Source organism: Gymnoscopelus microlampas (genome assembly GCF_963454915.1).
Source record: "Gymnoscopelus microlampas genome assembly, chromosome: 2".
Taxonomy (NCBI): domain Eukaryota; kingdom Metazoa; phylum Chordata; class Actinopteri; order Myctophiformes; family Myctophidae; genus Gymnoscopelus; species Gymnoscopelus microlampas.
Genome location: NC_139939.1, coordinates 39,428,180 through 39,451,459, shown reverse-complemented (window position 1 = coordinate 39,451,459; position 23,280 = coordinate 39,428,180).

The following is a 23,280-nucleotide window of genomic DNA, read 5'->3' as shown; positions in this document are numbered from 1 at the left end:
CATTCCCCCAAAGACTTTATGAAGGGCTCAAATTCAGCTGCCAGTTCCAGTTTGGAAAATGATCAATCATTGCCTTGGATGGACATTTTAGTTCCCCCTGTTGTACTGGTCGAATGTTTGTTTGTTTGTTTGTTTTATTTACTTTCTTATTTAATTATTTTTTAGGTATTTTATGGTCTTTTCTAAGTAATATTTGGGGCATTTTTTCAGTCCTATCTTTCAGATAGGACTGAAAATATAGAGAGACAGGAAACAGAGAGTGCAGAGAGAGAAATAAAGAAATAAACATGCAAGATAAGACTGGAATCGGATTCAAACTTGTGTCATCGCGGATTCGCGGCTCACAGGGAGCATAATGGTCTGTGCACTAAACGGCTAAGTAAGTCTCCAGGCACCCTCTTTTAGGGTCTTTCAAATGTGGTTGTTACTATCTACGCAAAAGACAGGCTAAATAGACTGCAGCTGTTCCCATTGTCCCCCCAGTGCTCAGGAGACAAAATCTCTGATCAATATCTCTGCTCTCAGTCTTCAGAAATGCCCTGAGGGTCCGAGAGGCATTATAATCTGTGTCCAAGTGGATACTGATGCAATATGCTAAGAGTGGACATACAACAGCATAGTTTATGTCCGAGGGCCGCATTCAAATAAAGCATAAAGGCACAAAGAGAAGTCCAATGCGCTTCAGCCAGTTAAAGGTAGAAGGGCTTGTGCTCAACGACTTGAATAAGAAAGACAAATACCTGAGCACTTCAGAAGAGACTACCCAAATAAAGCATGTCAGTGTGATTTGGTTCTAGAACTCCCCTTTTTTAAATATCAAAATTTAAATGAGAGAAAACAATCAAATATGATTGAAAGAGAAAACAAATAAACCTATTAAACATGGCAGCTCTCCATTGAAGAGAAGATTACAAAAGTGTCATTCACACTTTTGTCACTTTTACCATAATAAAAAATAAAGGTTTATGTTAAACAGTGGCCGAAGAAAGGCTGAATTTGGTCCTTTATTAGTATTAGCATCACTGTAAATACGCCGTGAGTTAATGCATGGTGCATATAGTCCCTTCTAAAAACAAGAACACTGAATGGCAACTAGGCTATAGGGCAATTTTGGCCACACTGTCTGACCACTGTGTGAAATTAACCCAGACCCCTTCTAAATCTGGCATAAAAAATATTCAAATTGGCATTAACACACACTCTGCTTTTCTTTTTCAATTCAATATGATTGACAGCAGGTCATAGGATGTTGGAGAGAGGGAGGGCAGCAACAAAGGACTGTTGCAGGTTTCAGCTGAGGATCAATAAGGACAGTCTGTCACTCATTCACGTATTAATCATATTATACCAGAAGAGCTCTTAGAAAAGACAGCCATTTCAAAAACATCACCGAACGAGAGCCAGTGATGATGATGATGACGATGTTGTTGCTTATAAATAAAACAAAAGGCTTCGATTGAATGTAAGGGCTTAATTATACAGTGAGGTTTATTGATTAGGGCATTCTACCAGGTCATTTTCATATATCTTTGTATTTATCATCACATTTCATTGGATGGCCGAAGGCTGGGGACTATGTTTTTGCTCATGTCCGTCAGTGCGTCCATCCGTCCGTCCGTCTGTGAACAGATCGTCATGAAACTTTGCATGCACACTCCCAGTGGCCAAGGAAGAGCCCCAAATCTTTCAAATCAACCTCATGTTGGTGCTATAACAGGCCACTTCACATTTTGGCCTATAAGTATACATTTTATGCCATTTAGCATTTTCTTCAAAAACACATTTTGCTACTTCTCCTACAAATTGTATCTACAATTCTAATTGGAACACATTACATACACTGCAGTCATGTAATCAAGTTGTATGAAAAAAATTGACAGATGCATCTGCATGAACACAGACTCACCAGACACCGATTTACCTGGGTTTTGGACAAAATCTATATGACTATAGCAAAAAGTGTGTTTTGAAGAAAACGCTAAATAAGTGGTTCGCAAACCCTCAAAATAACTGGGGACCCCCCCACCCTGACAAGCACTTGGAATTGTAGGAGTTGAGGCATTTAGTTTGACTCAGTTCCACAGATAAATATTGTGAAAATAGCCGATCTACAAGCTCACAAACCAGCTTGTAGATCAGCTATTTTCAAATATTTTTTTCTGTTTGTAGGTATTAAAAAGGTTGTCACTTTACTGTCATCTGGGGACCGCCCAAATATCATGTGGGGAACCCCCTGGTGGGGGGGGTGCAAAGTTTCATGCCGATCGGTCCAACGATGTCGGTGATTAGCTGCTCACAGACACAGTGACTGACGGACAGGTGGAAAACATAGTCTCCGGCCTTCGGCCATCGGCTTGTAATCTGGGTTATGTTCAGTACCGTGTGAAATGAATTGCCTTCATCAGCATAGGGCAGGACATGAGCCACATCCAAATCCATGACATCATCATTTAAGTCTGTGCACATGTGGTACACACAGAACTGGATTTTATTATTCCCAGCAGGAAACTTGAATGCAGCAATAGATCCCTTCAGGGGACGCCCAGGTGGCTCACATGGTACAGCGCATACAATTATGACTCGGTCCTTGTGTGGCCACTGGCCAGCCAGGGTTCGAATCCACTCGAGGCCATTTGCTGCTCTCTTTCCCTGTTTCCTGTCTGTCTCTCACTACAGACTATCACTAAAAGGGAAGTAAATGTCTGGTGGAAAAGATTCAGCCATATCCAAAGAAGTTATACAGTGTATACTATACGCTACTTTCTGAACATGATGGATCTGTAATCACAGGAAAGAGTTAATACAACTCCAACTGTCACTTGCTCGTAATCATCTGCATCAGATTGTGTTGCTGACATTTGGCAATAGGGCTTTCAGAGACTGTGGAATTCTCCCTGAACCACACTTGAACCCTAGCATTCCTATTCTGGGGGAACATTTGGCGGAAATAGCAGATCTACAAAGTTCACAATGCGTAGCAGTGTGAGGCATTGTGAGCTAGTAGAACGGCTAATTTCTGTGAAAGGATTTGTTGTAGAAGGAAAAAAGGCCGGACCAAGTACAGAGCCGACCTAGGTGAACAAACTATTAGTTCACAAAGTATAGAGTATGAGTAGGCTGCAACATAAATGATTAGTTTACCATACCTCCAAACTGCTCCTTATGGTGTTACAGTGCATTGAAGTGATATTGGGCCTCCTTAACTGCGTTTTTGAAGAAACTGAAGGTGCTTGGAGCGTGGATCCACTAAAGTAAACCTGCCAAGAAATAGAAGCAACACGTTATCAGAATCCAGCTTGAAGACACACTGTATCTGCCTGTTTTTTGTTCTTTTTCAGTAACTGTAGCTCTCCAAATGCAGTGAATCAATGAGTGATGGTAAAAATCCCTAGTAGTTCCATTTTTGGTCAGTAAATTTACTTTGGTGACCTCTGCTTAAGCCTGGCGACTGGTGAAGTGATGTTGTTCTTGGCTGTGGCCTTGTAGATTCATCTTTCAGATGCATTTATGTTAGTTAGTATGTGTGGCCTACTTTAGTCTAAAGTAAGACTTCACAAACAAACCTCTGTTTGTTTTAAGTTGGTCTACTGTGCCCAAACAAATAGGCATATCCAAATGTACAAACAAATCAAACAAAGCACTATATAACAACAGCAGACCGACTCCGCGGGCAAAGCAAATCTCACTCACACCTTATGAAATCATGATCAATGATTGGATGTAGATAGATATTATTTTACAGGGAAGCATAAGGAGTAAAGGTACAATAAATATAACGGCAAAATAAATGCAACAGAAATAAATAATTAGCAGTACTACTACCATGAAAGTAGAAGAATATGTGCTGCAGCCTAGCTAAGTGGATTTCCTATCAATTTTCAAAGCATAGATATTGTAGCGCTTGTCACTGCAAAGAAAATATTTGGACAGATATTTTCATCTTTCCAGCCTGTACCAGAGAAGACATGTTTTAATTTCAATGTAAAATATCTTTCGGCAAATAACAGAAGCAAGGATCCAGGGGTGATGAGTTTGAACACCCAAGGGATTCCCACACATTTCCCTGGTGCATATCTAGCCAGGCACAGTAGGATAGTCTAAATTTTACATGAGGGAGGGGTGAAAACAGCTTACACTAATTAGCCCCATGTAAACATATTGAATTAAGGGTAGAAGAATTTGATTAGTGTTAATGGTGACAATAAATCTCTTTCAATCTGGACCGCTGGACATGCCATTAGACGAAAATGTAAAAAATAATTATTCTAGTCTAAAAAAATAAAAATCGCAAAATAGCAAGTGTGGTGCGGTAGTTAGCTTATAGATCCACTATTTTCCCTGCATGACACTGTCATAGAATTAATTATACATCAGGATTGAGTGATTAATTGGTGAAAAATATCTAGTCCCAGTTTAGCATAATCTTCACAAATTTCTAATTATGTCAATCAGAATTAACTGGACCACCTAACAAATGTACACAAACATTTCTTAATGAATAATATAACTCATAGATCAAAAGTGATATCTACTGTATATTGCAATTGTCCTCAACCCAATGGAAAGAGGATACAGATACTCTACGGCTTAGTCCCATGTTTACAAAGACTGCACATCTGAACAGACCATCACAATCTCAAAATACATGTATTGTATACAAATCATTCCAGATTCAGGGATTTATGTTAATGACAAGAGACATGATATAAAATATGAATTCTGAGGCAGATTTTCTTTTCTTTTCTCAAGCTCAGTGAGACGTGTGCACGCGCGCGTGCGTGTGTGTGCGTGTGTGTGTATGTGTGCGCGTGTGTGCGTGTATGTGTGCGTGTGTGTGTGTGGAGTTGGAGGTCCAGCATTGAACCAGTCCAGTCCTCCTCAACAAAGCTGGACAGCGTGTTTGAGTTTCACAAACTATGGGGCAGCTCCATCAATATTTACCTCCCTCACCACCACCCCACCTTTCACACAGAAAAAAAGTGAGTGCAGCTCAGAGTACAAGCAGGCGCCACCTCTCCCAGTGTTACTAATTATCCCTGTTTGCTTTCTGGGCAGCTCCCAGGCATTCTGATTGGTTTTACTTGACAAAATAAATAAATGATCGTCATAAAAGTATAATGGAGCCTCCCTGACCTTTCACCATATCTTGGGCCGTGTTAGCAAAGGTATGATGGAGCAAGCGCTGTTGGATTCTTTTGTTCTTGTGTTTGATGCTTTCTGACTCGTAAACCAAAAACTGATGCCTACAGCAGTGGTTCTCAAACTTTTTCATGTCAAGGACCCCCAAAATGATATGTATTTGGTCGCAGACCCCCATCTCAAAATATGTTGTTCCAGGGACCCCCCAGAAGCAAAGATTTGAGTTACAAATGTTCGCTTTAAAAAATACATATTCAAAGATTTGCACAAATGTTCACAATTTTTCAAAAATAGCAGATCTACAAGCTCATATATGAGCTTGTATATCTGCTATTTTTGAATAGCCAAAGTATAAAAGGTCATAATTATTCTGATGCTATATTTACACATTTTGCTGGGTACCACCTGGAACCCCCTCAAGTACCCCTGGGGGTCCCCGGACCCCACTTTGAGAACCAATGGCCTACAGTACCAGGGAACAACCTCTGTGTGTTCCTTGCTGAGCTTCTTGTTTCGCATGCTGTTTCTCATTCAACCGACTTGCATGTCATCACTGGAGAATCTATAATGAGGATGCTCTGCGTTTGTCTTTAACAATGTATGACAGTTATCAATATGATGCATTTACAGTATGTTTACATTATGGAAAGTCATAGAGCTATCAATGCATACTGTAGGTAAACTAGCATAATGAATATACTATTTCAACATAATGAGCAAAGTCTTGAAATGAAGTATGCTGAATGGCGGCTACATACTTCACAGAAAGTCTAACTGAACAAGAACCTTTTTTTGGTTAGCCAATCCAAATTAAGTTCTGAATGATGTCATTTTGTTGTTATTGCCTACCCAGCCAAACAAATGTGAAGACAGTGCCCAACACATGGCAGGCACTCAGTTTACGCACTTACTTACACTCAAAGATCCACAATGGAAATACGCTCTCGCTTTAGTGCGCTTTACCCTTTTGACAGATATATACAAATATGCCTTTTGTCAATAAAGATGTCAATCAATAAAATAATACAACACATTTAATCCCTTGGTGCCATTATCATGATTCACCTCTTATGTGAAGGTCTCTTGCCAGGAGGTACCATCAGATCTTGAATGGGGGAGAATCTCCATTCGTTCCCTACACAGTAAAATCCTCAATTGTTGATGTATCCATTTGTAACTCCAAGAGTGTACAAATGCAAGGGTCAATTTGGTTACATTTGTGCACTCTCAGAGAAACCATACTTTTCTCCCATGTACTGTACATCTGTTCTCTCACGTTAAGCTTGGTTTTCTGTTCTGATTGCAGTACTGCTGGTCTGTTTGGTATTCCCGTTCTCCTCCACAAGCCACTACGTTGTTTAATTTGGCCTCCTTGTTTGTAGAATTTAATATAATGAATTATAAAAGAAGACTTGCAGTTCATGCAGCAGTATGTTGTTGTCTCCACTAGGTCGGACGGCCAAAGTGTGTGTGTGTGTGTGTGTGTGTGTGTGTGTGTGTGTGTGCTAATCTTCAGCACCGCTGGACCGATCAGCGTGAAACTTTCCATGCAAACTTCCAGTAGGCAAAGGAAGAACCTCTACCCCATTTTTTTCAAATTGCCCTCATAAGTAAGAAAGGTCGGGAGAGGCCTTTTTTTATTGTCGGTATCAGACGATAACGCGCCGGAGTCTGTCCCTGTTACAATGCACTCGACCCCTGGGATCTGGATTGCTGAGGGGAGCGCTATCAACTCCCAGTACTTATCGCATGCCTTGCCACACCCAAGCCGTGCTACTCATACGCTGAGTTGGCAATGCCTGGGATCGAACCCTTGTGGTCCAAAGGCGAGAACTCTACCGACTGAGCTACACGGACACTCAATGGTGCCATCATAACGGGGCGCTTCACCTTTTGCCCTATAACTCTTGAACTGTACTGTAGGTCGTACAGTGAAAAAATGAATTCAGCCTCTTGCAAGAAATGTATAGGATGATAGGATCCTATGGAACCCATTCTGTTTCACCTTCAGTCTTCTAAAACTCTTACACATGTTAGCATAGTATCATACCGTACAGATGGGGCCACATGGTTACACCCTTTTGGCTGAGAAAAGGGGTAGAAACTGCGTCAATGGCTGGAACCGCGAGGTCTACCAGCCCTCAGGACAGACCCTAGAAGCTAGCTTTCTCCTATAGCCTTGCCTGCCTGTCACTCTTGGTCTCCGTCGCTCAGAGGCTCACTTTATTGTCTCTGTCAGTTGTGAGGCAGTGGTTAGCCCCCACTCCCTGTCACCCCTCTGTCAGGCCCTGACCGATAAAGCTAGCACACTGGCGCCAATCTCCCATCTTCAGCTCCGTTGGCTGTTCCTGGACTCCATTCCACCACTAATTAGCTCTTTGGAGACTTCTTCTCGTGGAAGTGGGGGTTGGTGTGTGTGTGTGTGTGTGTGTGTGTGTGTGTGTGTGTGTGTGTGTTGGGGTGGGGGGGGGGTAGGATAGGGGGATAGAAAGAGGGTGGGAGGTGTTGTTGGGGGTCGTGTGTGGTGGTGCTGCTGACAGGCGTGAGCTGATCAAAAAAAGTTCTGAAAAGATTCTTTCAAATGACTCAAAGTGGGTTTAATATTAAAATAATAAGTTTTAAGAACTTGATGGACGGTAATTTAGATAGATGGATAGATGGATGGATGGATGAATAGATGGTAAAATGTGCACATTCTCAGAGCTAAATAAAAAAGGTTTACTGTGTAGATAGATACACTAATAGACAGACAGTGACAGACAGGCAGCTGCTCTCTAACTGAGCGTAACCTGCTGCAAAATGAGAAGACAGACTCTGGTCAAAGCCAGGCATGGGGTGAAGAGCGGAGGCTGTCCTGCCTCAGCCTGACCCAACATGGCCACTCCATTGGTCCTTGGGGTGATTAACATGTCAGCAGGGGTCCGCACATGAAAAGACCACTGTTTCTTTGTCTTCTGGTGTGTAAATATTGTGCTAGCAGAATATGAAAGTAGCGCAACTATAAGGTACAAAAACATAGGGAAAAAAGATCAAGAGTGGGTCTCACATCAAGGAGGACCCTGAGGATGTCTTTGTTGTCAACTTCAGAAGGGGGAAGAGAGGAGCAGGGGAGGAAACTGGCAGAAGGAAAAGATGCCAGAGAGAGCTCAAAGGATTTGGTCTGGGCAAGGTGATCGGTATTCCTCGGCAGTCTGCCTTCTGGCTCAGATCACTGGGAGTAAGCTGGCAGCCAAGCCAGAGGGCATAACAGCACAAACACACCTTCAGCACTGGCTCGGCCCTACAATCTGGAGGGGCGGGAGTTGAAGAGAGAGAGGAAGCGAGAGAAAGAGGGAGAGACACAGAAAGGGGAAGTGCGAGAAAATAAATATGCTATAATTACCTTCACACCGTCAACCCACTGACATCTAGTGTGAATGTGTGTGTGCGTGCGTGCGTGCATACACAAGTGTGGGTATTGTATGTAGAGGTTCACATTAGCACTTGCACATTTGTATTTAAGAGAAAGGCATATTTCCTGATTTGAGCTATTTGGATTTTTGCATAAAACCAGCCAAGGGAAATTAGCCTTGGGCTGGGTGATGTTGGGATGAAGGTGCATGGAGGCCACTTGGACAGACAGACAGACAGACAGACAGACAGACAGACAGGCAGACAGGCAGGCAGACAGATTCATGCTCAGGGACAGTTCACGTCAGATCATTGAATGTCACCGAATAACTCCCAATCAAAGTCCAAACACACAAGCATCTTTTTCTGCATGTGACAAGTGAGGACCTTACCGTGCTGTGCAATGATGAGGACTAGTCCCCACCACCTGACAGACTCCAGTCGCGTATTAGACACATGCCTGGCTTGCACTGATATTGCTCTACAGCTCTGACTAAAGGTCTAAGCTGGTGCCTGATGGGTGGGCAGAGCTGGGCAGGGCGCGCCAATGAAGCCCTCACACGTGCACAGGATGTCTTGTGACAGCGAGCAGATGTACTTACATAGGCCAGCTGTCTCCATGGAACCCCACCACCCTGACACAAACACACCCAGTTTTACACATACACATACGTACAAGCTCCCAAATACTACATGAACTCTCTCACACACATGCACACACACACACACACACACACACACACACACACTGCAGCTGGCCCTGAAAGATGTTCAACATACTTCCCAGAGCACCTGTGGTCAAACAGACAGTAAGGGGATCCTGGAATATCAAAATATCCTGCATTAACCCATTTAGGCCTGAGAAAAATCTTTAAAAAGCCTTCTAAATCCTATTTTTTTTCTAAATAAATTAAAAATGTTATTCCAAAAATGTAATAAAAATGAATGTTGCTATTCAATTAGAAATTACACAGATTCTGTCCCGGATTGAAAGGTATAACAATGTATAGGTTTAACAGGTCTCGTATGAGAGGAGTAGAATTAATTTGATTGACGCTCTGCAAGCATTTACAATCTTAGCGGAAAACAAATGCTGCTTTATTTATTTATTCATGCATTTATTTATTTACAACTTTGGCTCCTTGAAAATTCATCATTATCATCACACATTCACATACTCTGATATACAAGTAGAGAAACTGGGACGATCAACTGGTTTTCAGTGCATTTTCTTGTAGTTAATCGAGTTATGGACCGAGTGAAGGATCATCAACTGAAAAAAATACTCTTATAATGGTGTGGCTTCACTGTGGATCTCTTCATGTGGCCAGTCTATGACGACCGACAGACAGACAGACAGACAGACAGACAGACAGGCAGACAGACTTCTGTCTGTCACGGCGAAAAAAGTTACTTGACTGAGGAAATCTCTGTTTCAACTCAGTATCTCAGTCAGGTCTGTGTCTGAGAGTGCTACATATAATCAGTATTCCATCTCTGCAAGGAAACATTGAATATTCTGAGAAATTCAAACTCTGAAACTATTAAGGATATGTTTATTATGCTTGATACATTTTCCATAAGAATACTATCAATACACTAAAGATTCTATCCCATTAAATGGCTGCACGGTACAAAAACTTATTAGTATTAATCAATTTAAAATAATAAAGTCTGTAAAGCCTCCTATTTTTTGCAAACATTCCAAAACAAAATCACACATTCATGCCGCATGACCTTGGATTTGTTTGTGCTGACCACGTTGATAAAACCAATTTGAAAAGATCTGAATACATTTTTGATGTGCAAAATCCAATACCCGTTTAATGATAAATATTCTTCATTATAATTCAATATCTTAGGTAATGCAGTGCTGTAATCGATCAATACATTGCTATCTTAAACTCTCAATAAAGTCCACAGAGACCAAGTTCAAGGCTGGAGACTATAAAAAAGTGAAGTATAATTTTGTCAGGCCTAATTTGGCAAACATTGTCATCCTGTTTTTACCATGCAAACTCATGAGCAGAACCAACCCAGCTTCTGCCTTTGAGTGCAAAGTGAGGAAAAAAAGTTAAATAAATGTCCTTGCTGTTCTTCAGGTTTTTAAGAAGAATCTTAATGTTTGTTATTCCTCCAGCGATCAGTTCCCAGAGCCCAAGGTTAACATATTCACATGGACAGAGATTGAATTAAATAAATAAGTGCTGGAAACAATTAGCAACACATCAATAGTCAGATCAATAGTGATGTTGGTAATTATCACTTTTGGGATAGGGGAGATGGCCTTTCCTTATTGATGCTGTTTAATTCACAGGTATAACCTCAGGGCTGGTAGAATAAATCAAAACACATCAAGGTAAGGTTAAAAAAAACATTCCCTGTTCCATGATGACAGAATTGAATAGAAATGGTGTCCTGTAAGCCACCGTTTTAGAAACTGAACGCTGAAGTAATCTTAAAACAATTAAGCTTCAACAAATGAAGTTTTGTGCAAATACAGTTCAAATACAGTTAACGGTGACTGATCAGAATATATATTTTTATCTCATGTAATGCTGTCTCTGACACAGAGTACTGCTTGATATCTATGCAAGGCCATGGTGATTACCGTATAAAATGGTTTCACCAAATAAAATTAATCAATTTCAGGAAACGTTATCTGATCATTGAGGAAATATAAATGATAAATGAACCATTAACAAATTCACAAATTAGTTTGACAGTTAATCGCATGCCCTCAGCCATCAATTAACAGGAAAATAGATGATGTAGAGTCAATTATGTTTATTTTTTTAATTGAAATGCATAACTGACTTTTGTTTCCTGGTATAGTTTTAGAGCCTAATACTGTACAGTATATAATAGATATTATTGTGGTACAGTAACTTTGAATAATTCATGAGAATAATACCAAAGTATTTTGACTGAGAAAATAGTAATTTATTGAAGAACAGCCAGCCTATGCATTACATATATAGCCTACACATCAATTGAGATTGTATTGTACTCTCATTATTGTCTTGCATGTCTATTAGTGTTATAGTCTAGTATTTTACATTTTGGATTTATGGAAAAAGATAACCTATTAAGCCTCCACCCCTCCTCCCAAACCCTTGACCAAATTATAAATTACAGTCACATTAACCCCTATTAGGCTAATTGAAAAGTACAGTACAATTCCCAGAGCATTTAACCATTTACTTACACTAGGATTAATTGGTAGTCTGCTTCACGGCACCGAGCTTCAATTAAGTTTACCAACGACAGGTCAACAGATGGAAAGATTCATGTTTCATCCTTTTAAGTTCTTCATTTGTTACAGTTCCCTTGAGGATCCATGTGGCCAAAAAAATCTGAGGTAATGTGAATGATTTTGGTCTCACTTTGATGAGATAAGGGGGTGGGACATCAGGGGTTGGTTGTATAAATCCTCAACAGATTTTCTTTTTTTCTTGTGCTTATTCTTGGCATAAAGAAACACTATATCAGAACACAGTAGTCGTTGTGTGAATGTTAGTTGGTACCCCTACAGAACATATTTTGTCAATTTCTCTCACTTGTAATGACCATTAGTGTTTTAACAGAGCCGTCTGGGAGAAATGCGGGGCCCGGTGCGGAGTTGGCGGTTTCTGTTGGATATATCCGAGTTTTGGGTGGTTATTTGCGGTTATTTTTGCCCTCAAAACATTAAGTTGGGTGTCATGTTGGGTGTCATGTTAAAAAAAAAATGTTCCCGTTTTTTTGCGAGGCCCCCCGTAGCGCGGGGCCCAGTGCGGCCGCACCGTTCGCACCACCCTTCCTGCGGCTCTGTGTTTTAATATGATCTGTTTTTCACAGTATTACAAAACACTTTGAGCTTTATTGAATATTGTTGCTGTCGACAATTTTAAAATAGTGAAAATAGCCGATCTGATATTTTCCCTACTTTTTTTTTCTTCTCTTGTATGATGACCTACTGTAGGGCATTAATTTACGAAGAAGTTTAAATATGGAGATACAAGGTTTCTGCCCGCCAGCAACGATATCCAAGACACTTTACGTCACAGAGGTTTCAGTGTTATCTTCTGAAACACAATCAAAATATGTTCAAATGAATTAACACAGACACATTTTGTGCTGGCATTTTTTGAATCTCTCTCTTTATATGTATAACTTGTAATACTGCCTGAACCTGCTGTATCTCCATTATGTTTCCATTATGCTACAGGTAAAGGCTGCCACATGTTGGACAAAATCATTAATCATGAAGAAAATAAGCCTTTAGACAGCTGTGAGCTTAGCCTGTATCTTTCGAGTGAATAGTATTCAATGACCATCACGTACTCCAGTGACAGAGAACAAATTGCACTTGAAGGATCCTGATGGCTCTCAGCTTCTGAAGTTCTCCTTGATTACTTATGTCAAAATGTCAAATCTCTTCATCCTCTTCTTCTCCTGTCTGTCAGAGCGGTTACCACCTCTCTTTTGCCTCGTTCAGGAGTCGCCCGGTCTCCTCCAAGCCTGCACTCCCTTTCACCCTGTCTGCCCTCTGCTCCTCACCTCGGCCACAAAGGTGTCATACTCTAGCATTAGCAGACCCTCATCGATTCTCCCAAGGGAGGTCATTCTGTCATTCATCGTCAGTTAAACTCTAACCAGTCACACAGCAATAAGAGCAGCAATTTACTTGAAGTGCATTTGAAGCTATAGTATAGACACTGAGGTCTTATTACAAGGATATACGTATATTAACAGCTGCTATAACTACGCAATTTCCCCCTCCAGGGTAAATAGCATGTCATTACATCAACTTGGGATTATACAGACTATAACAGGGGTCTTCAACAGGGGGTCCGGGACCCCTAGGGGGTCCTCAGAGTTACTACAGGGGGTCCGCCAAATCTTTGTGTGATATGATCTTTTTTTTACCTTAACCACTTGAACCCTAGCATCCCTTTTCTGAGGAGAACTTTAGCCAAAAATAGCCGATCTACAAGCTCACAATGCCTATAGGTGTAGAGGGAAAAAAGATCAGACCAAGTAAAAAAAAAAAGTTTAATGAAACACAATTTTATACAATATAGAGGGGGTCCCTGCTTCATCTCTATCTCAGCTAGGGGGTCCTTGGCCTGAAAAGGTTGAAGACCCCTGGACTATAATGTGCACATAATGTGCCAACAATGCCATGTAATGCCTTATGGGCTCAGACTTTCAGCTATACGCTAATCCAGGGATATTTGGCCCCTGTTGGCCTTTCTTAGCGCTCCCTGAGAACCAACCAAGCGAGCATGCAGACGGGAGAACATTTTGAGCCTGTGTGCACCATCTGAGCTGGGGCCCCCAGGCCCCGTGTATCAATAATGCAGACCACGGCCACACTGATTGTAGGAGACAACTGGTATTTAGAAGATGCCAACCCAAAAGCGCACTCGCTCTGTCTCTGTCTCCGCCGCCTGTTAGTCTGTCCCTTTAGATGTACGGGGGGGAAAAAAAACGCTATAGGAACAACTATGCCTTTCTGCGCTGCAGTTGGGATTTGATGATATGGATATGTTTTTGTGAGACAAGCACACACACACATGCATACAGTACATGCGGAAAAACAAAAACATGTATACTGACGCAAGCGTGCACGCGCGCACACACACACACACACACACACACACACACACACACACACACACACACACACAGTGGCGTGCACAGACATTTTGAGGGGCAGGTGCTCAAGTAAATTATACTTTTTTTTTGTTTACTTGGTCTGCTCTTTTTTCCCTCTACACCTATACCTCTTTGCCAAAAATAGCCGATCTACAAGCCCACAACTTGTAGATCTGCTATTTTTGGCTAAAGTTCTCCTCAGAAAAGGGATGCTAGGTTACGAGTGGTTATGGTAAAAAGAAAAATCATATCACATAAATATTTGGCGGACACCCTGTAGTAACTCTGAGGACCCCCTAGGGGTCCCGGACTCCCTGTTGAAGACCCCTGCTGTAAACTTTCAAAAGGGCACTTCTGGTCAAGAGGGCAAAGGGCAGGTGCTCTAGCACCACCTAGAGTCTATCTGTGCACGTCCCTGCACACACACACACACAGTCACCCAGGTGAGTGCCAAACGCACACCGCACAGTCGCACACATATCACTAGTCAACCTGACTGATGTGTCCATTGATTTCTGAAGGCCTCTCCTCTCGTCTTCTTTGATTATTAATTCACAGAGAGCAAAAGAGAACTGCCCCATGCTTTTAAATCTTAACTGCTTTGCTACCTGATAGAAAGATGGACACCAGCATAGGCCTGCAGTATGTGTATTAATATAGCTGTTATGTCACCTTTCTGTTTACTACATTCATCCATTAATTAAAATTCTTCGTTTTTTTATACATCTGTTATGTATAAAAAGCGGACTACTTAAAGCCTTACCATGTAACCTTTTTAATTAATAAAATGTAATTTTGTCCAATCTTTATGGTAGAATATGATAATACAATATAACTTATACAATTAGGGTGGTTGTAATTTGTCTCCCTACTCTTCTATTGAGACATTTAGATCGTGTCAAAGGTCATGTCTCACCTAGACACAGGATCTGACACAAAAGTTTGACCTGATGGTCAAGATTCAATCCATCCCCTGAGCAAGCAGGCAGGCTCTATCAGCTCAATTTCAGCACTTGTGCAGGTTCAAATCCAGGGTAGAAGAGGAAAGTTCTGCTTTAATATAGTACATAGTTCTGCTTTAAAAACGTCAGTTTAAAAACGAAAAATAGAAAAATCCATATTGTGCAAGTGAGCAGCAGTAGTGATGAAATGGAAGTGTAAGGCCTGATTCATACTTAGTTGCATGTCGGTGTCGTGCATCGAAAAGCCGATCTACAAGCTCTCTCTCACTGTGGAGTCTGATTGGCTTTAAATGTTTTCATCCTACTGTAAATTCAGCCCATGTTGTGTTATTATTATTATTATTATTATTATTATTAAATGTGAAGATAGTGAGTCTTCATCAAACCGTGCAAAATAAATAGAACAGACGTAACATACAACATAGAACTTGCATGCTTAGAAATGTCCAGGTTTTTCTGTTTTTTTTCCCCTTCTTCCTTTTCATTCCCTAATAATTCACTAGAGGGTGCAAATATCAAGACTAAAAACACTTAGTAAATATTGTGGTAAAGCTCCAAAGAAGACAAAAACATTGTACTTCAGTTGTACTCACGCTTTTTACATCAGTTTCTACTTTATCTATGACATAAAGTGTGTACAGCATGAATTAATTTCCAAGTGAATAGATAATGTTGCGTGCTGCTGATGCTGGTTTTGCATGTCTTGTTGTAACTACCTTCGAAGCCAATTTCCTCATGAATTATTTGACTCCCTATGCATTATTTGACTTGTGGCAAAATTGTTCATGCCAGAAAGTCTTCAACGCTTTGAAAAGTTTTCATTTTGGATGAGTAACATTCTCAAGTGGCAGGGGGTAAAGAAGGGTCTGTGCCAACGCAAAGCATTCTCTAGCTGAATGTGCTTGCCGCTCAGAGAAGATCTCATTCGGGGGGAAAACGCTGAAAATAATTCAGCGCCGCATCCTAGGTCCTTTTTGATCAGTTGACTTTAGTGGTGTTTGTTTGCGTTTGTCCCATGATGTTGTTGATTAGTTAAGGGCAGATTAAAGAATCATAAAAAGCTGTTTCAAAAGCAGTCACTGCTTGCATTTCTCTACCGTATAGGGAAACCCGGGCCTAATCCATTTTTCACAGATCTCCGCGTAATTAGACACACTGATGAATATTAACAATTAAGCCAAACATCTTATTTTATCCGTCGCCAGGCAAGAGAAGCCGCAAACTGTTGGAGTGAATTCCTGAGATGCTCCTTGCCCAAAAGATCTGACAAGATCACCCAGAAGTGTTTCTGTGTCTCGCTCCCCGTGCTTTGTTGCTCTGCCCCCCGAACCACCCCACCCCTAGCACTCCTCTCCACGCCTGCATCATCCCTCTACCCCCCACCCCCCTCTATGTTTTTCCTTTCCTCCCCACTTGTTTGATATGTTTCTTTCCTTCCCACCAACCATAATTCAAAGACTTATACAATATACATGCTCCATCTGGTCAGACTTGGTGAACTTAAATATACCTGTCAAGAAGAGCAACTTTAAAGTTCTCTCGCGCAACCTCTTCTGGGTCTCGTTCAATTCACCAAGGCTTTAATTAAAAAGCAGCCCCAGTTCCAGGATGTGCTTCTAAATGAGGGGGTTTGCGCTGGCAGACGCCGTGCCGAGGTCCTGCAGTGGGACCCGGACTTGTGGCTTTCATCACTTCCACTCTGCGGCTGTGAAGTTCCGGAGAGGCATCTGTCTGACTTGAATTGGAAAGACAGGAGAGGAGAGGAGAGGAGAGGAGAGGAGAGGAGAGGAGAGGAGAGGAGAGGAGAGGAGAGGAGAGGAGAGGAGAGGAGAGTGTGCAGCGAGCAAAATGTAGAAGAGGGAAGTGGGAGAATGAGAGAGCCAGATAAAGGGAGAAGGGGGGAGAGAGAGAAGAGTGGGTGTTTTCATGTGGGTGATATTCTTCTGCCTTCTTGTAAATGTGTGGAAGGTAACTCAAATGATAAAAGTTTTTTTTTTGTTATTCCAATTTTTTTTTATCAGCATTGTTGCTTTAAAGGCAGTTTAAATGCTTGATTTAAATTATTGTTTCTGGACGGAAATGAAAAAGCTCTCTGCATATGGGCCCTAAAAAGTCCCATGTGGAACCATTTGGTTTCTATATAAAAAAGAACCACAGTGCAAGCTAGTAGCTGACCGGATGGTACAGCAACCACATAATCACAGTGCCCCTTGGTTCGATTCTAACCGGAGACCTGTGCTGCATGTATTTCCCCATCTCTCCCCGCAGTTTATGGTCTCTCTACAAGCAAACATCCATTCATACAAAGTAAAGTGCTATGTATATATAACGCACAAAACAACAACAAAGCAACACAAAAACATCAAGTGTGTCTTTCATAAAGAACCATGTAGAATATTTTGGATATGTATAACATGAAAAATTCAGTTTTTAATCCATTATTTATTATATTTTTCATTATATAAGATATATATATATATATATATATATATATATATATATAAGATATATATATATATATATATATATATATATATATATATATATATATATATATATATATATATATATATATATATATATATTCATTCAACCTTTATTTAGGATTCTCTGAGAGATCATTGAGGGAGACCCTCATTTACAATGATGCCGAGATTACACACATATATATAATATAGCAACAAGAAAAACGATAATGTTGACAACAAACAGTTAAAACAGTTGCATGTTGACAGCAATCAGTTAAACCAGTTGCATTCAGGTAATGCACGGTTCTTATTTAAGTTCTTAAAATGGCCAATATACATATAATATACACACACACACACACACACACATACGTACAGTGCATTATACATACACATGCACCTCTCATTTTATGCGATATTGATATCATCAACTATTTTGAGTGCTTCGATTTTATAATATATAATTGTGAAATAAATGACTTTGAATGATATCAATGCAATAATACAATTTGAATGAAATAGACACATTTATAACAAGACTTATTACATTTGTTTGATGCATCTGTCCTGATATTTGCCACAGTCAGATGAGCTGTGGTCAGGTGCAGTTTGGTGTGCTTTTGAGAGGGAGACAAACCTGAAAACTAAACAACTATGACATCTAGTGGTCATGCCCTCACATCAGTTGAGAGCCATATTCTGATTTCCTGCATTATGGGTTCTATAACAACTTAAGGCAGATTCTTGTTATTTTGCAGTGGTGTAGTTCATGTTCAGACAAATAAAATGATAAAGATGATATACAAAACGCAGATGTTCTATACTTGAAATAGCCTATTTCTTACAGTATGCCCAAACACTTTACTTAAAGGTTGGGTCTTTAATGCATTATAATCACATTTATAATGCATTATAATGCGCTTATAGGTTATAGGTTGTTATGCATAATTATAAACATGTATAACAAGTGTTATGCCTTATAAATGCATTATAATGCATTATAAATGTGGTTAAAACACATTATAGACCCAACCTTAATATAAAGTATTACCCCAAATTCTTGTTTCTTTGTTGAAATTTAAGGAAGGAAAATCTGAATAATAGGAAAAAAAGAGTTCAAATGCAGTTCAAAATTAAGTCAACAACATTACAACAACAACAACAACAACATAACAGCATGTTATTAACCAATAATGATTCACAACAATTACCAATGTAATGAGACCTGTGGTCTCCCCTATGCCAAATGTTTAACCACTTCTGATTTATAGCTGGTTTGATATCATCAGACCCCTATTATCCAATGCTTAATGCATTAGCTAAGAATTTTTATATTGCTTGCAGACTCTGTTAAGAATTCATAAGACCCCAAAAACTGTTCAGTGTTTGGCGAGTCTAGGCAAAGAGCCAAAGCGAGCTGAACCCTGTGAGAGGTTAAGCATTTCTCACGCGAGTCCCTGGCCAGTATGCAAAAATACAGCCAATCTCACTATAAACCAAATAAATGTTCAAAGGCTGAGGTATTCATGAAAAATGTATATCATTTCTTTCAATCTGAGCCTTAACTCTTAAAGCCTCACTTTAAGTAACTTTTATTTAAAGAATAAAATGTAATTTTGTCTAATCTGTATGGTAGAGTATGTTAATACAACTCATGCATGTATGCCAGTGTGAGAGCAGCAAAGAGACACTATTGAAGACCATAAGGATGGGGCACAGGCTTTGGCTAATGCCCACAAAGGCATTTTTATAAGCCTCACATCTGTTATTTGGACTAATTAAAGATAGCTGGTCAAAAAAGGTTACTCAAGGAAAGTGGGCCCTTACAACTCCCATGATAGCAGTTAGAGACATCGACTGAAGTCAGGGATATGTCAAGGGCCCTGGGGTGAGAGGTGCTCTAAAAATGCCACCGTTCATACATTTTATTACTTGAAAAATATATTGGGGGTCCAATGTGACATGTTTGGGTCCCGGAATTCAAAGTGGCTCCCCAGTTAGCAGTTAAACGAACGTGATGACAGACATAGCTATAAATACATCGGGTGCATTCCTATATTGCTTTAGAAAATGCCAGTGTCAACACATAGACAACTGGCATACAGTGCAAGCTCCACTGATGTCATTATGTATCCGTCGGTCTACTCTATACTGTAGTAACGTCACATCAGCTGTTCATCTTTGATGAAAAGGCATCAAAGGCAAGGCTTGGAGCATCAAATCCCTCAGACATTCATATCTGGAGACAGACATATGGAGGTAGTCAGTGCCACTACACAATCAATGTCGGCACTGCATCGCAAAGATTTTTGTCAAGAGAGAATGTTTTGCAATTAGCAACTGGCTTGTTATACTAATAATGACAATGATGATAATAATAAATAATAATAATAATAATGATAATTGCTGGGTTATTACTATAATAATTACATGGGAGGAATTATTTAAAAGTTTTTCCACAAGTGACCTTTCTGTGAAGATTAACAGAAAAGATAGAGAAGATCATAAAGAAGTGATGACAGATGACACATTTCATGGACTGGATCCAAACCCATGGTGTGTGTACATCCGTGCCAATGTGGAATGCATGTTGTTGCTAGTGTGTAGTTGATCCAGACACAATCAGTGTCCAGTTGCCATGCTATTTCCCCTGGGACTAGACCCTATATGCACCTACTTCTCAGAGGTTAGAGAGAAGGGAAAATTAGTTTCAGATGCCCTTCACTGACTTATGTTTTATTTTCCTCCCTCCAGTTTTCTCTTTCTTTCTTTCTTTCTTTCTTTCTTTCTCTTTCTTCCCCTTTATTTGAGAAAAAGGCATCAACAATGAAGCCTTTTTCTGTGTGCCATGCAAGACTTCGAAAGCACAAACACACCAGATTGTCATTTTGAGAAGATAGATATACATCAGCTTCTGCAAAAAAACACAAACCCCCCAAAAGACCACAGCCCCCATTAAAAAAAATATTTGTACGCCAATCGAGATCATCACGATGAACCCTCTCTAAACCCACTGTTTGTTACCTCGGCTCCCATTTCCAGGAAAGATCTATTCAATATTCAAATAGATTAATATTTGAAAACAAATATGTCCAATTCCAGCTTAAAAGGCACAGGCGTGTATATGTGTATATCGCTTTAGTTCAACACAGACTACTGTTTAGGGTTCTCACATGCTTCCTTTGACACGACTCAATCCTGCCTGCCTGCCTAACAGCTAGCCAGCGAGGGAACGCTTTCAAATAATCAGCCTTCAAGCCCTTACTGATTAAATGCTACCATATGTTGGCTGGAAGCAGTTTTTGAAGCTGGTCACATGTTTGTGATAATATATCATAAAGCCCCTCGAAAAGGCATTAAGATCAAAAAGGCCTTTTAAAATAAGAAGCCGATGAATGCGTTGTTTTATAGGACGAAATCAAGTTTAGCTGTAAAGTACTCTTTGTTTTGAGTTTTTATCAGCATTTTGTTAACAAGCCTGAAAAACGCACAATTACTCGGGGAAAGCAAAACATTGCTGCTGAGAAAATGACTGGTTATGTAATTGTTTTTTTGCTTGTTGTTTATTTAATCTCTTGAAGTGATGGTATCATTTCTTCAAAGAGGATGAACAAGAATCCTTATCTTGACATGGACACAGCAGAAAACCTCTCCAAACCATTCAAGAAACTATATGTTAGTGGAGATCTTTCACACGAGGTAATGATGGAATCCAGAACAATGGGCTGTTTTTCTTAGATAAAATGCTTCAATTGTACATGAACACCAGCTTATCACTCTAGTAATCTATGAACCCTCCAACCTACATCGATCAGAATGCTCTGTTTTCATATTTATAAACGGTTGGACTTACGGTATGCATCATAAATCATAACTGACACACGAGTTTGTCTGTTCCTTGTCTCAGTGTTCAGCACTTGTTCTGGGGCCGCTTGCTTTGTTCATTTCTTTTTTAATGAAAACGTAGGAGCTGGAGATTTAAGGGAGACTGTGAGAGTGAACAGCTGGAGTCCTACTGAATCACAACAGGTAGTTGGCTCATTCTTTGCTCAACCAAGGATATAAAACCTAAGAAACATATTTCATTCAACCAGGGATGCACTGCTGCACCTCAATTTATTTTTTACACATATATCTATCTACCCACAATGTAGTAACTTTCCAGCATAGGAGACAGCAGCATCAATTGTGGACAGCACAAAAAAAAGATTCATGACCTACCACAGTTACAATCAGCATGACTAAATAATACAGAATAAAAGCTACAGTATTAAAAACATAAGATATCACATGGCAGATATCAAAGATATGAGAAGGCATCATGTCCCTGCAGACACCTATTGATCCCAATCCGTCTTATCGAGGTACTGGCCTGGGCACTTTCCCCATATCAGACGAGCTGAAGTCACATTTGCCTTAGAGCCAAGAGAGCATATGGAACAGAAGAGAAGGCCTTTTATCCACATCAGAACCAGCTCTGATCTCATCTGAGCCCCCTGTTACTGAAAAACATTGCTGTGTCCTGTACACACACACACACACACCAGTGACCAGCCACAGGAGATACTAATACAGAAATACGCACGCACACACACGCACATGTACGCACGCAAACGAATACAGACCTTTCTTTTTCTCGCTACTCAACCACTGCCACAGCCCCATGTGGAAGTTAAGACATGTGGTTAAAGTCGCCACTCATTCTGTGGTCTGTGGGGCCGGGGTAAGCCAAGTACGTGTCGTGCGCACACACACACACACACACGCACACGCACACACACACACACGCGCGCAAGCACGCACGCAGACACACGCACACACACACACACACACATATGAACATACACACATACTGTGTATGACACACACACACACACACACACACACACACACACACACAATGTTTTCCTTGTGTAATTAAATCATCCCAAGTTCCAGGCTCGGTTCATGGGATCTCCCCAGAGGATATCGAGGGCCCCGTATTGACAACCCCCACAGGTCACAGGGACTGGCTATTTTCCTTCGACATGCTTCATGAGTCTACATGTGGCGCTCTCTCGCTGGGAATTAGGCCCTCTGGAAGAAGAAAAAAGATCTGGACTTTTTCTTTTCCTTTTTTCTTTTTCGGAAAGACGTCAAGGAGAGAGTGTCGTCTCTCGGCCCTTGGCACTCTGGCCCCCCGCCAGCAACCTGGAACGTTAATGGAAGGGTCTCTCAGTGGGTGGCTCAGTATCTGAGCCGAAGGTCATGTGAGGTTGTCCCAAGGTTCCTTCACGTTATGTATTATTAACTGACCCTCTGAGGCTGATCACACCTCAGTGCTCACTTGAGATCCTCATTTCTCTCAAGACATACAGTAGTCGGGGATGAGAAGGATCCTGGATAAGAAGTGCTCGATGAGCAGGAGTCCTGAATGAAAACGATCCATCACTTTATCTGCTTGCTTACAGATTACGTAATTACATTTATTTTAGTTTTGAATGACATTGAGTAAAAACCCTCCCCTTATCTTCTTGTTAAAACTACAATACTTTTCCATTCATGGTCAAATAAATAAAATACAACTATATGAATAAACCGGTTCATGTTGTGGAATATAGGAAAACAAAGAGCAACTCCCTGCAACTAAAACCCTCCTGCTACAGCAATGCCCCATCAAGATGATGACTTAGTTGCTA